Genomic DNA, 16,190 nt, shown 5'->3' with positions numbered 1-16,190 from the left:
GAGTGTTATCAACCCATGCAATTGGCAAGATATGTCGTGTTGCTATAAAGTACACAGGCAGCATGGCTAATTTAGGTAGTCACCTGAAGAGGCTACATGGTATTTGTGTGGAGACGTCTGCCTCCCCCTCGGATTCAGCTATGGCTACAGTCAGTGGCTAGCTCCACCGGTACCCCTAGTAAGAATAGGAATTCTATATTCTCTAAGAAACAAATCCCTGTTGTGTACTACAAAGTAATACGAGAGATAGCTGAGTCATTGAGAAAAACCTTAAAGTAGGACATGAGTTCAATTTAGTGTGTGGTGTTAAATGAGTGTTTACAGCAGCTTGACTGCCAGTAATAGTTGACCCTTTTTTACATTCAGAGAACACATACAACAGGAAAGAAGGACTGGTTTAAGGCAAGGTCCAGGCCTGATGTTATTTTATATTTTGTCAGAGACTTTGTTTAATATGTGAAGTAAAACTTTCACTTGTTTAGTTAATTGATGATTTGCTGTCTGACAAAGAAATACATTATTATGTACCATATTAAATTGCATAGCATCATATTCTTTTGCATCGCATCTCATTGAATCACATCTTGTCAAATCGCACTGCATCGCAATAGGGGTGAATCGTATCTTATCGCATTAGTAGTTGCTTTTATGTATCTTTAATGTATCGGATCGTTGGCAGTGCATCGAGATGTGTATTGCATCGTCCTCAGTGATGGAGATGCAAATCCCTACTGAGAAGGGGAAAAAATGAGTTTAATATGGCTATTAAATGTGACTAAAACTAGACTAAAACTAGACTAAAATGTAATTAGTTTTCGTCGACTAAAACTAGACTAAATTGTTTTGATTTTTCGTTGACGAAAACTAGACTAAAACTAAGAAGGATTAAAATGACTAAATGTGACTAAAACTAATAAGCATTTTCATCTAAAGACTAAGACTAAATCAAAAATAGCTGCTAAAATTAACACTGCCCTGTACTTACTGTAAGTCGCTCTGGATAAGAGCGTCTGCTTAATGACTAAATGTAAATGTATTAGTTACCGCCAAAAGTAGTGGATTTACAGTCCCAACACTGCCAATAACACACAAAACATACCCTTTATGTCTACGTAAATACCTAGTACTTAAGGGACTGTAAAAGGAAGGGTTACCTTTCGTTGATGACATCAGCGGGGGCTAAAGGTTGATGGGCTGATGACACGTTAGTCAAAGTTATAATCAAATGGGAAATGGCAGCTTCAACAAAAGGCTAGCAATGCTACTAGTGCTGGTCCACGGAACTGTGATGCATTTAAATGACATGGAAAATCCAGAAACTCAAAGAATAACCATATTCTTTCTAGAAATATAATCGTTACGTACTGAAAAAGTAATTGATTTCAGACACGTTTAGACACACATTAATTTTATTATGAAAAAATATATTTGATGAGATCACAGATGGCCCTGCTGGCCCTGACAGCCCACCACTGGGATGGAAATTAATTTGTGCAGTTTGAGGTGTTTTTGCAGAGCATTCCTGTCAGACGCAGCCTGAAATGATGCAAGACCAAGGGTAGATTTAAGTTAGGGAATTTTTTACTGGATATGGAGGACCGAGTGTTGTGCGTGACAGGAAGAGGATGCAGGGGGTGTCTGTTAAAGAAGGGTCTTGTAAATGAGGATAAGCCAGTGAATATTACGACAGGTGTGAAGTGAGGGCCAGTTTACCAGGGAGTAAAGAGTACTGGAATGAGTTCTTACCCTAAGTGAAAGAGTTCTATTACCTCAGGGTCTTGTTCGCGAGTCAGGAGTAAATGGAGCAGGAGGTTGGTCTGACAATTGGGGCAGCGGAGGTGGTATTGCCTTCGCTGTATCGCACTGTCACGAAAAGAGAGCTGAGCCGGAAGGCAAAGCTCTCGATCTACTGATCTACTGATTTTTCGTCCCTACCCTCACCTATGCTCATAAAAGATGGGTCATGAAAGAATTAGTTTGCGAGTACAAGCGGCTGAAATGGGTTTCCTCAGGAGGGTGGCTGGCGTCTCCCTTTTGGTCGGAGTTGTACTTGTCGCGGGTCCACAGGCCAACGTTAAAGAGGCCCAACTCATGCTCGCAGACCAGATTCTGAGTGCGGAGCAAGCAAATCCGGATTCCCTGGTTATCGTACTCGGCAACTTTAACAAAGGTAATCTCAGCCATGAACTCCCAAAATAGAGACAATTCTTTAAATGCCAGAGAAGGGAACACTCTGGACCACTGCTACACTACGGTCAGTAAAGCTTACCATGCGGTCCCTCGAGCAGCATTGGGAGACTTTGTGGAGGAGCTGGACAGCGTCCTCCCGGATGATGGAACCCCCCTGATAGTCCTTAGGAACTTCAACATCCACTTCCAAGGAACGCAGGCTGTCGACTTCTCGTCTTTCCTGACCTCCTTCAACCTGACGCTGCTGAGCACACCGGCGAGCCACACGGCAGGCAAACAGCTAGACCTCATCCTGACACGTAACTGTATCACTGACTTAACCTCTGTAACCCCACTGCACATTTCTGATCACTACTTTATCCAATTCTCTGTCTCTCTCCCTCCAACTCCTCCTACCTCCCCTCCCCTCGTAACTTTCCGCCGCAACCTCCGCTCCCTATCCCCCTCCCAATTTCTCCTCTATTGTAACATCCTCCCTCCCTCCCATTGACGAGTTCTCGTCCCACCCCACTAACACTGCCACCGACACAATGTTAACCACATCACTTGACTCTCTCTGTCCCGTCAACCAGGCCTGCACAATCCTCTCCCTCCAGCCCGTGGCTTACGGATGGTATTTGTGAAGAACGGTCCACCCTTTGGGCAGTTGAGAGGAGATGACACAAGTCCAAAGACAGTCTGGACCTTGATAAGTATCACTCCCTCCTTAAATCCTTCTCCTCACATAACTGGTGCTAAAACCCTCTAGTTTCTGAAAATGTTTTACTCCTCAAACCCCCACAAACTTTTCTCTACCTCCTCCACCCTTCTTAACCCACCTCCCCCACCCCTCCACCCTGACAGCAGACGACTTATTCTCCTTCTTTGAGAAAGAAGTCGCCGAGAAAAAGTGCCTATGGCACCTTACCCTCTGCCTTCAAATAGGCCAGAGTTACCCCTCTACTCAAAAAACCCTCCCTTAACCCTGCCGTCCTCCAGAACTACAGACCGGTAATCATGTTACCCTTCTTTTCTAAAACAATTGAACGTGCTGTATCTAACCAACTGTCTAACTTTATCTCTCAGAACAACCTGCTTGACCCCAACCAATCGGGCTTCAAGACCGGCCACTCCACAGAGACTGTCTTCCTTTCAGTCACCACTGCCCTCCAGTGTGCCAGAGCGGCTTCGAAGTCATCCGTCATTCTGCTGGACCTTTCTGCAGCGTTTGATACGGTTAACCACCCTCATGGCCTACATTGCTGCGGTCTCCCGGTCGTGTAGATTAACCCTCTACAACATCCGGAAGATCAGGAGATACCTGTCTGAGCACTCCACCCAGCTGCTTGTCCAAGCCCTTGTCCTCTCCAATTTGGACTACTGCAACTCGCCGGTCTCCCAGCATGCGCAACCCGCCCTCTTCAGAGGATTTAGAACGCCGCGGCCCGCTACGTTACCCCGCTCCTCATCTCCATCCACTGTCTACCCATCACGGCCCACATCAGATTCAAGACCCTGGTACTGACCTTCCGAGCAGTGAACGGGACTGCACTCGACTACATCAAGTCTCTCCTGCAGCCTTACACCCCCACCCGCCACCTACAGTCTTCTTCAGACAACCACCTGGTGGTCCCACCGCTCAAGACCGCCCGGTCCCAACACAAGCTCTTCTTCTGCCTGGCCCCCCAATAGTGGAATCAACTCCCCACCTCCATCAGAGACACAGACTGTCTCTCCACCTTCAAGAGAAGGCTCAAGACTCACTTGTTCCGGGAGTACAACTGTACTTAGGAATGGTTTGCTGAACCCGATGCTAGTTTCCTCAAGGATCACAATGACTCTTGTTTAGAGACTTGTTGCTCTTGTTGGTTAGTGGTAACTGATTTAAACTGTTGTATTCGCTGGGAAAAATTCTATTTTAGTTAATCTTATTTTTATTTTTTACTGTTGCATACTTTTCTACAGGTACACTTGCACTTAGCGATTCATGTTGTTTAATTGTAACTTGCTTAACTACATGCTCTTATGGTTCTTCCCTTTGGCACTTATTTTTTGGTTATTCACAATGTGTGCTTCTTGTTTTGGCTACCCGCAATGCTTTGGGGCTATCTTGTTGTTATTATCAGTGACCTATGCACTTTGTAAAGCTCTCTCTTGGAAGTTGCTTTGGATAAAAGCATCTGCTAAATGAATAAATGTAAATGTAAACTAAAGCTCTGTAAACCTGCTGTGAGGCTCACGGAGGCTGTGACATCATACATCAGCTTCTGTGAGGACTGCTTTATACAGTGCCCTCCAAAAGTATTGGAACAGTGAGGCCAATTCCTTTATTTTTGCTGTAGACTGAAAACATTTGGGCTTGACATCAAACGATGAATGTGAAACCAGAGATCAACGTTTCAGCTTTTATTTCCAGGTATTTACATCAGGATCTGATGCACAAATTAGAAAATATCACCTTTTTGTTCGAACCCACCCATTTGTCACGTGAGCAAAAGTATTGGAACATGTGACTGACAGGTGTGTTTTGTTGCCCAGGTGTGTCCTATTACATACATTATTCAATCAATAAATACCACTGAATGTCTACACTCAGGTTCAGATTGGGTAAGATAGGTTTTGTCTATGCAGACTGTATTCAGAGGTGAAAACAACATGAAAACCAGAGCGCTGTCTTTGGGTGAAAAACAAGCAATTGTGAGTCTTAGAGAAGATGGAAAATCAATCAGAGCCATTGCAGAAACATTGGCCATAGCCAGTACAACCATTTGGAATGTCCTGAAGAAGAAGAAAACTACTGGTGTACTAAGTAACAGACGTCGAACAGGTAGACCAAGGAAAACATCAGCAGTTGATGACAGAAACATTGTGAGAGCTGTAAAGAAAGACCCTAAAACAACTGTTAGTGAGATCAGCAACAACCTCCAGATGGCAGGAGTGAAGGTATCACTATCTACTGTTCGCAGAAGACTTCATGAACAAAAGTACAAGGGCTACACCAGAAGATGCAAACCACTCATTAGCAAGAAGAATAGGAAGGCCAGGCTGGAATTTGCCAAAAGTACAGAGATGAACCTCAAAAATTCTGGGACAAAGTTTTATGGACTGATGAGACAAAGATTAACTTTTACCAAAGTGATGGAAAGGCTAAAGTTTGGAGAAAGAAAGGAACTGCTCATGATCCCAAACACACAAGCTCATCTGTGAAACACGGTGGAGGTAATGTCATGGCTTGGGCTTGCATGGCTTCTTCTGGGACGGGCTCATTAATCTTCATTGAGGATGTAACACATGATGGCAGCAGCAAAATGAACTTGGAAGTCTACAGAAACATTTTGTCTGCCAATTTAAGGAAAGATGCAACCAAACTGATTGGCAGAGCCTTCATCATGCAGCAAGATAACGACCCAAAACACACTGCCAAAACAACAAAGGAGTTCATCAGGGGCAAGAAATGAAAGGTATTAGACTGGCCAAGTCAATCTCCAGACTTAAACCCTATAGAGCATGCATTTTACCTGCTTAAGAGGAGACTGAAGGGAGGAACCCCACAAAACAAACAACAACTGAAAGCGGCTGCAGTGAAAGCCTGGGAAAGCATCAAAAAGGAAGAATGCAAAAGTTTGGTGACGTCAATGGGTCACAGACTTGCTGCAGTTATTGAAAGCAAAGGATTTGCAACTAAATATTAAGTCTTATTCACTTAAATATGTTTTAAGTATATCTGTTCCAATACTTTTGATCACATGACAAATGGGTGGATTCAAACAAAATGTGATATTTTCTTAGTTGTGCATCAGATCCTGATGTAAATACCTGGAAATAAAAGCTGAAACGTTGATCTCTGGTCTCACGTTCATTATTTGATGTCAAGCCCAAATGTTTTCAGTCTACAGCAAAAATAAAGGAATTCGCCTCACTGTTCCAATACTTTTGGAGGGCACTGTACCAACATGCACCAGGGTGAGCTACAACAATGACAAACCCTGGTTTACAGCTAAACTCAGAAGGCTGAGGTTGGACAAGGAGGAAGCGATTTAAGGAGTTGAAGAACAGGTTTAGCAAGGCTCCGCTCTTCTCCCTGTACACCAACAGCTGCACCTCCAGTCATCCGTCCATCAAACTCCTGAAGTTTGCTTACGACACCACCCTCATTAGGCTCATCTCTGGTGGGGATGAGTCTGACTATAGGTGAGAAGCTGACAACCTGGTGACCTGGTGTAGCCAAACAGAGATGGTTGTGGGTTTCAGGAAGAATACAGCCCCACACACCCCCATCACCCTGTGCGACTCCCCAGTCAACACCCTGGAGTCCTTCCGCTTCCTGGGCACTATCCTCTCCCAGGACCACAAGTGGGAACTGAACATCAGCTCCCTAACCAAGTAAGCACAACAGAAGATGTACTTCCTATGGCAGCTGAAGAAATTCAACCTTCCAAAGACAATGATGGTGCACTTCTACGCAACCGTCATTGAGTCCAATCCTCACCTCCTCCATCACAATCTGGTACGCTGCTGCCACTGCCAAGGACCAGAGCAGACTGCAGCGTATCAGCCGCACTGCTGAGAAAGTGATTAGCTGCCATCTGCCTTCCCTCGAGGACCTGCACACCTTGAGGACCCTGAGGCGAGTGAGGAAATATGTGGCCGAGGGGCACTCTCTGTTCCAGCTACTCCCCTCCGGCAAAAGGGTGCGGTCCATCAGGACCAAAACTTAACACCATAAGGACAGTTTCTCCCCATCCGCAGCTGGCCTCTTCAACATAGCCAAGCACTGATATCACACTTTATATTTGTATTTATAAGTCCATTCACCACCTATTTGCACAATTAATTTTGCACTATGCTGCCCGATTTCACATCTTGTAACTGTGTAACATTTTAGATTTTATATCTACATTGTTTAGCTCTTTTGTATATTTAGGATGTGTTTGGCTCTTTAGTAATAGTAATTTTATTTATACATTCTGCTTTTTCTAATAATAAAAATAAATCTTCCACCAGCACAACTTCTACACGCACTTAGTTTTTAATGCAGATGTGACAGTGTTTGGGGACAAACTGAAGTCCAGGGAGTGGGTGCTTGGGCAAAATGGAAAGAAGCACATCTACAGGCAGCAAGTTACCACCCGGGAGCACATCACTGTGCACACCTGCGTCAGTTTCATATTATCAGTTAGACAGCTGCTATGCAGGGGAGGAGAATTTTCACCAATGTTGCATAAAGAATCATGCATGAAGACTATTTTTCAGACAACTTTGTACCGTGATCAAACGCCTTGCAGGCAGAAATAAAACTATTGGACTTTCTTTGAACCTGACGACTCTGTGCACTTCTTTTAAAGATTTACCTAACAGGTACATAGACAGTGTGCTGTGGCTGAAGTCGCTAGGCCACTTCATAAAGCATGCCCCCCCAGAAAGGCCTCTGCTCCTTGTGGTCGACCAGGTGGAGCCACTTAAGAACAGGGAAGCCATTCGGTTCTGCAAGGAAAACATGGTGGCGCTTGTGTGCCTACTTGCATACACCACCCATGTTATGCAGGTGCTGGATGTGTTGTTTTTTTTTTGTCCTTTAAAAAGGTCATTGACTTATTTTATAGGGTACCGTATTTCTTAGATTAAACCCTGCAGTGTTTATTACACAATGTTCATTTTTGGTGCGGCGTTAATTCGAGGAGAGCGTTTAATTAGTAAGAAAGATTTTGTGAATTGTAGCTGCAGTGCTGCCATAGACAAACAAAGAATAGACAAGGAGGTCAAACACAAAGCCTAGTGTAAAATTGAAGTCGCGTGTGTGGCATGCGAACTTGGGGTTGATGATAGGCGAATTTGCAAGGGTCGAAGTCAGCTACCTCGCTATATTGTACACTTGTGATTTAATTGTGGAATACATACTGTTTTAATTTAACCAATTAAATAAGGTTTTGTAGTTTTTTTTGGTACAGCGTTTAATCGAGGGTGGCGTTTATAACACAATGTTCATTTTTGGTGCAGCGTTTATTCGAGGTAGGCGTTTATTTGAGGGTGGCATTTAATTGAAGAAATACGGTATTTCACACGTTACTTAAGGTCTCCGAATAGGGTATGTAACATTAGTTGGGCTGAAAATGGCCCGGGTGCTGTTCTATGTGCCCTAATGCAACCCTTTGAAATAAAATTTGAGGTTTTCTCCATTTTATGGTATGCTCATAAATATTTAGAAGAGCTGCGAAGCAAAAACGCAACATAGCCATAAATGCATTGTGAATTGTAGATTTACATGACAACACAGGTCATTTATTCGAATGAAACACAGTCAGGAAAATGAAATTACGTTAGCCCCATTGCCAATAAACAAAATCACACATTCTACCTATGGTAGATACAGGAGACATTAGCATTGTTAATAACTCTTAGCAACAAAATCATACTTAAAGCCTGCAGTTGTGATGAGCATACGGTTCGAACAGCACCTCTTTACGTCAACCGCTTCTGACCAAATCCTGCTTTAAATTGTCCAAGGTTTTCAAAACTGTCTTTGGTGAAATGGTTTGAGCAAATTAATAATTGAGTGTCGACTTCACAGGGATAATCTCATAGACAAACATCAGCCATGCCCATCGAGTGTTTGGTTCCTTGGGAACATTGTGAAAAGTGTCAGCATTCCCACAACGCAGTCTCACAATGTTGATGAAACACAACTTTTAAATACATAATGCAAGAAATCCCATATCCTGGCTAGACGTAGCATGATCTTATTCACTACTCACAATACTATTCTTTTATGTATTTTATTCAGGGTGAAAGATTAAATGTTACATTATGCCACCGGGCACTCGGGGTAACCAGTCGTGTACCGTCGACGGGGATAGCTAGCTAGCACAGAACAAAGTTACGTTTTGATACAAGACTGAATTTAAAAGTACATAAACCCCACTAGGAGCACCAACAACATCGTTTAGCCATGCCCAAAATTTTTTTTACATCTCTGTAGGAATATATTTACATTTATTCATTTATCAGACGCTTTTATTCAGACTGGCTTTTCCAACCATCCTACTTGCTAAAGTTCAGTCCATCGATAACAAAATGGATTAACTTAATGCACATGTCAAATTCCAACGGGATATCAGGAACTGCTGTGTACTGGCGTTCGTCAAAGACCTGGCTCGTCCCCGAGATCTCCGACATGGCGGTTACACTGTCGGGATTCAACATATACTGCCAGGATAGGACAGCTGATTCAGGCAAGTGTAGGGGCGGAAGGGTCTGTGTTATGGTTAACTTTCTATGGGCCACGAATATAGTGGTACTAGTATCTCACTGCTCTCTGGTCCTTGAGCTGCTAACTGCAAAAATCTGACTGTTTACAGTCTACATCCCCCCCAGGCAGATAAGGCCACTGCTTTGGATGTATGGGATTATCAATGGTCTTGAGCAACAGGTCAGACCGGTTGCGAGGTCAGTCCACCCGTGGAGTGACAAGTGTGGCGACCCTCCAGGACTGTTTTGACACCACTGACTGGCTGATGTTTAGGGAAGCAGCAGATGGGGACATAAACTAATACACGGACACCTTTTCCAGCTAAATTCAACACTGCATTGATGACGTTGTCCCCAAGAAGGTTGTCCAGTCTTTCCCTAATCAGAAGCCCTGGGTTGATGCCGCGGTCTGGGCCAACCTGAGAGCCAGGTCTGTCGCCTTTAACTCTAGGGACCCTAATCAGTACAGGTAGGCCAGATACGACCGTCTGAAGGCCATCAAATCAGCGAAAAGGGCTTACAGGACCAAGATGGAGTCCAGCTACCATGGCTCTGACCCCAGGCACATGTGGAGTGGATTTAAAGTAATTACAGATTACAAAGGGAGAGGCTACAGCAAGACCCAGTCCTCTGTCCTACTGCCAGACTTGTTAAATGCCTTCTACGCTCGCTTTGAGAAGGACAGTGGCCCCCATGCAGTGGAGCTACCTGAAGGCCTAGACAGTGGTGTGCCTACATTAGCTGTTGCTGTCACCTGGCCCTGACGGCATATCAGGTAGGGCCCTGAAAGGTGCCTTAAGCGGCTAGTCAAATAATTAATTTGCTCCTCGCTGCCTCCCACCCTGGACCCTATGCAGTTTGCATGCCGGTCCAACAGGTCTACAGACGATGCCATTTCCCTGACAATGCACACTGCTCTCACCACCTGGACAAAGGGAATACGTATGTGAGAATGCTGTTCATTGACTACAGCTCAGCATTCAATACCATCATCCCCTCCAGACTTGTTTCCAAGCTTGTGGACCTGGGACTAAGCACCTCTCTATGCAAGTGGATCTTCAAATTCCTGACAGGGAGGCCACAGGAGGTAGCGGTTCTCCTTGTTCACTCACGACTGTTCGGTAACTCACAGTTCTAACCTCCTTGTTAAGTTTGCTGATGACACAACCACTGTGGGCCTCATCTCTGACAGTGACGAGTCAGCCTACAGCGAGGAGGTTTATACCCTGACATCATGGTGTCAGGACCATAACCTATGTTTTGACGTCAGCAAGACTAAGGAGATTATTGTGGACTATAGGAGGCAGCAGGAGCAGGAGCATGCACCCCTACACATCAACGGATCCAAAATGGAAAAGGTCAGCTGCTTCAGGTTCCTCGGGGTAAATCAGCAATGATCTCAACTGGTCTGCTCACACAGACAACGTGGTCAAAGCGGCCCCGAAACACCTTCTTCCTGAGGAGACTGAAGAAATTTGGCATGGACTCAGTCATCCTCACTAATTTCTACAGATGCACTATAGAGAGCATACTGACTGGTTGCATCACAGTGTGGTATGGGAACTGCACAGACAGGGCATGCAAGGCCGGCAGGAGGCTCCCAGCCCTACAGGACACCTACCACACACGATGCCTCAGGAAATTTGGCAGTATTCTAAGAGACTGTTACAACCCATCCTTCAGTCTTTTCACCCTGTTGCCTTCTGGCAGGCAACACAGAAGCATTCGGTCTCGCACACGCAGCCTGGACAACAGTTTCTTTCCAAGGGCCATCTGGCTTCTGAATATACATTGATACACTGTCGACGCTTTCTCACTAGCCACTTTACACACTGTCACTTTCAGCTACTGGTTGCACTTTTAGCAATTTTGCACTAATTGTACCCCACTTGTCTTTAGGTTGGTATAGGTTTATAAGGGTAGTATAGGTTATTATGTGTATTAGAGGTTTAGCATACTGTATTGGATATTATATATTATTTTGTATATTTAGGAGGTTTATTATATTTGAGCTTATCATAGATGTAACCTATGTTCTGAGTACTTATATTGGGAAAATGTGTCCAAACTTTTGACTGGTACTATATGTTATGCCAGGTTGTTTCGCGTTGTCTTGTCCTAAGAATTTCAGTGTCCAGTCTGACCTTGTGTTGTTCTGTGCATCTGACAATCAAAGACTTGAACTAAAGGGAATTGTGCAGCATTGTTCTGTGGCTTCTTCATCTCCTGAGGCCTTCTCCTCAGCTTTGGCTTGTCCTTCTTCTTCCTCACCTCTTGCTTTCTCTCTCTGGTTTACAATTAACGAGGTAGAGAAGTGTACAACACTAGCGTTACAGTGTTGTATTCACACGCACACTAGATGCCATCTATCTTTACATTAGCGACAGTAACTCAGCTAGCTCGTAGCCCCGTTGCTGTAAGATGCTTCGAATTTGCCCATTCTCATCTGATCACCCTGGTTTGCAGAGGTGCACACTTATAAATAATTTCAATGAGAGGAAAGGCGGATATCGCCCGTGCCATAACACCAACAGCATAACGGTTATCCAAATAACAAAGAAGTGTACAACACTGGCGTTACAGCGTTTGTATTCACACACATACTTGATGCCATCTATCTTTACATTAGCAACAGTAACTCAGCTGTTAGCTGCAGAGCTAATGTTACAGCCACATTCTAAGGGTAGCAAGCTAGGTAACCATATACAGTAATGCAACAAAATGATATAGCGTTAGTTAACTTACTTGTCCAAGGTTTGTAGCTTGACCAGGGAGAGTTAGTAATGATCCAGAATTTTATTTCAGCAAGGCCAGTTTTGTATTGGCTCAAGTTGAGGAAACAGTAGAGACTGAAATATTTGGCGCAGACATACAAAACTTTGTGAAGTTGTGTCGGCGCAATTCCAGCGAAAATCAAATTAAGATACTGGTTGTGCAGAAGCTTGGATGAAGGAACTAAAAAAATACTTTCGTTTTGATTTGTACATCCACGCACTGAGCAACTGTTATGCTTCGTTTGTTTGCTCGCCATGATGTCTCTCCAGGAAAACCCGATGTCGCACTCGCCCTTGCACGGTGGTAGCTCAGTTTCTCATGGGGGGAGGTAACCTTACTCCTATCTACATCACTAGGAGGAGATTTTCAAACAGAGCAATTGAGCCTTCATTTTGTCAAAGGCGGAGAAGAACACGCAGGGCTTGGTTTACACTTATCGAAAATTTTAGCCACTGGGGGACCAAAGGCAGGCTAGGGGAACTCATATTAATGTTAAATAACCTCATAAAATGAAGTTTTCATGTCATGTCTCCTTTAACGATCTGAAACGCAAGTATCAAAACGCAAAGCGCAAGTAACTTTGTGGCCGGGACTCCGGCACGGTTGCTATTTTGCTGGCGGAATAAATGATAAATGGGTTGGTCTGAAGTAGCTACATTATTAATGGGTGTGGTTGGGGCCTAACGTGCAGTAAACCAATCAGAGCGTCATCTTACATTCCCTTTAAGAGCAGGCGCGCTTGTTACATGGCGGATTGCTATTATAACGGTGGATTTGCCAGGCGCATGCCAGGAGCAGTTCACAGCCGATAAATCAATACAATACAACGTAGCTTCGCAGAAAGAAGACCGTGGTCTCGCCAGCAGTGCGCACGGGCCAAGCTTGCGCCATTAAAATAGCATCTGAATAACGAGCCATTGACTTTAGGCTACGTTTTTCCTGGTCAGAGGCGGAATTGTTTTTCCGAAACTGTAAAATAGCACCAGGGAACGTTTGCGCCGGAACACGCCTCTTTTTTCCGCTGAACAGCCCCCGCAAAGTCATTCCTTAATTTACTGACGTGCGTTGCGTCGTTGACAAAGTGAACTGCACTGGGTGCAAGATAGGGCCCATAGAGTCAAATAACTGCAATTTCCACTGGGATTGGCATTATTATGTGAATGTTAATACACTGTTCAGTTTCCCGTCTTCCTTAAAACATAGGGGAATTCGTTTTGGTTGTTTAGCCAATATTAAACCCCCTACAGAAGCGAGGGTTCGTGCTTTTACAATACAACCTACATTTAAGTTGCTATACAGTACCTTAAAAAATATATATTCATCCAATATTTCACAGAAACAGAGCAATGGAGCATCCGGCCACTTTTAAACCGATGGTTAAAAGGGACTGATTGGTTGTATATCATATGCAAGTCGGAATTTACCTATATTTACCACACTTAAGAAATACAATAGTATTCTCAAAAGGTTACGCCACTCTGACATTGACATTGTGGAGAATCACTGAACCTAAATTCAATCTAAATACAATACAAATATCTGACATCTACAATCTGTTTGATTCTCTTGTGTCTTGTTACCAGGGACGGACTAGGGGGAAAAAGTGGCCCGGGAGTTTAACTGTCAGACCGGCCCACTCAGTAAACGGTGCGCGGCCTACTCAAAACACGTTGTCCACTCAATGCATCGATCGCACGTATCGACCAGTCATTGGCCTACTTGGAAAAATACCAATTTACACTTAGCATTATTTTGGATGATTACAAAGAAATTACATCATATATGTTGAATTTCTTACGTTAAACGGAAGTTTAACGTAAAGTCCGTAAGAACACATTTCAGAAGACAGGTCAGAAAATTTGCGAAAAATCGGCACCATGAGTGTAAATACAGATCGTAAGGAGCAGTATAAATATCAGTCAGTGAATCTTAATATCTAAAGGTCTGAGAACTATTTTTACATATTCACGCTGTGACATTTGAAATAATATGAGATGCTGGCGATGTCAGAGGGCCGGTTGGTAATGGAAGTGGGCAGGTGTTTTGGACCATCCCAATCCCGTCGGCCCACCGGGGATTCTCCCGGTATCCCCGATGGCCAGTCCGGCCCTGCTTGTTACACAGTAACTATTTCCAGTGCAGAGAAATCCAAGCCAACAACCTCTCCAGAGCTCCAAACTCAAGAAGAATTTGGTCATATTGTCTCTACAGATTCTAATCTTAATTTGTCCAACATGGGTCATTTAAACCATTTCTTTAACAGACCGAAACATGGAGAGACTTTCTGCTATTTTGAAGTCATGCCCAATTGCAAGGCCAACTGAGACCTCACAAATGTCTTCTGGCCAGGAGCTGTGCTGCATCTGCCACAAGACTGCTGTTAGATAAAAGACTGCAGATAAAATCAAATTGCTTCGCACCAAAATACAATATAACACTACAAATAAATATAGAACATTTAAATAGAAATAGAAACATGACAAAAAAACATAAAAAAACCCTCAACTAACTAAAAGCCTGCTTGATTAGCAAAGTCTTGAGTTGCTTTTTAAAAGCTTCGACAGAAGTTGCACACCATAGGAAGGGAGGCAAGGCATTCCACAGCCTAGGGGCCACTGCTCGGAATGATGGATCCCCTCTAGTTTTGAAATGAGTACAGGGAACCACTAAAAGCTTCTGACCCAGTGACCTCAAATGTGACATTGCAGAAGGTTCTGCAGGGTTCCCTTGTACCACAAATAAGATACAAATTCTCATGAACTTTCACTCGGGGCTAACAGAAACATCACCTTCACTTTCAAAATAAACAAAGCCGACCATCCACTCTATAATTTACTTGAAAAATATATTGCAAAGTGTATCCTCCGTGTAGACAATGGTTCATGTGGGGGTAAGGTGAATGGGGTCGGCAAGTAAGAAAATATTTTGTATAAACCCAATGAAAATGAAAAGTTAGTGATGTGGCTTACGCACTGTAGGGGGCTTGGTGGGAAAGTAGTAAGAATGAATCTGATGGGTTGAGAAGTATTTATCTAGTAGCCCAGCGGATCAATGGGTTATATAAGAGTAGCCCCCCAGCAGGGGAAATTATCTTTGGGCTGCACACAAAGTGGAAAGGCTCTTGTATTTTTTAATACACATTACATTCTTTACATGATTAAGTGATTACAGAGTACCATTACATCCAAATTAGTTGTCCATTACTGAATTATATAGGTTTAAGTAATCTATAAGAAATACAGTCAATATTCAGAGATGACAACCTGCAAAAAGGACTACCATCCCTGAAGACATCCATAAATCATGCCTCTGACAAAGTGGCTCAAATAGCTGCTAATCTTGAATAAATAAGACAACCCTGCATATGATAGTCCATCAGAAAGCTGCCAAACAGCAAACTTGTGCATTCACTAATGCACTTTGCACAAAGTCAAGTTAGGCTGTGCAAAGTAAGCATTGGAACACTAAGCTACTTTTTTAGTTAAAATAGTCAGATGCAGTTAGCAACATTTTTGGGTGGGGTGTTTTGGGTCCAGATCCATGGGTCAATGGGTCCAGATCTAAATAACATTTGTGAAGAGATCTGAAAAAAGCAGTTGTCAGAAGGAGGAGCACTTTGTTCAAGTACCAGTCATAATGCCAGTAGAGAGTGGTATGAAACTATGGGAGGTGAATGATTGCAGTTATTTTTTCCAAAGATTGTGCTGCCAATTAAAAAGTCTAGGATTTAAAAAATGTTATCAACCCAAAAAAGGATTAAAGATTCGCTTCAAGTATCCATGTTCATGTTTAATAATAATGTAAACAGCTTCCACTAAACTAAAAATACTTTAGTTCACCCCTAAACCCTGCTTCCACCCCTGGTTACCTCAGTGCTTATGTCTGGACGCGTCAGAGTGGATGATGTGTTGAAGTAGCATGGGGCCTTGGGAAGGCTGGGAATCGGGCCAAACGCTGCCTAAATCCAGTCCCCCGCTCCAGTTTCCTGAGCCGTCTTAGTT

Source organism: Hypomesus transpacificus, unplaced genomic scaffold (assembly GCF_021917145.1).
Source record: "Hypomesus transpacificus isolate Combined female unplaced genomic scaffold, fHypTra1 scaffold_62, whole genome shotgun sequence".
In the NCBI taxonomy this organism is placed as follows: Eukaryota; Metazoa; Chordata; class Actinopteri; order Osmeriformes; family Osmeridae; genus Hypomesus; species Hypomesus transpacificus.
Note: the sequence above shows the minus strand (reverse complement) of the source record.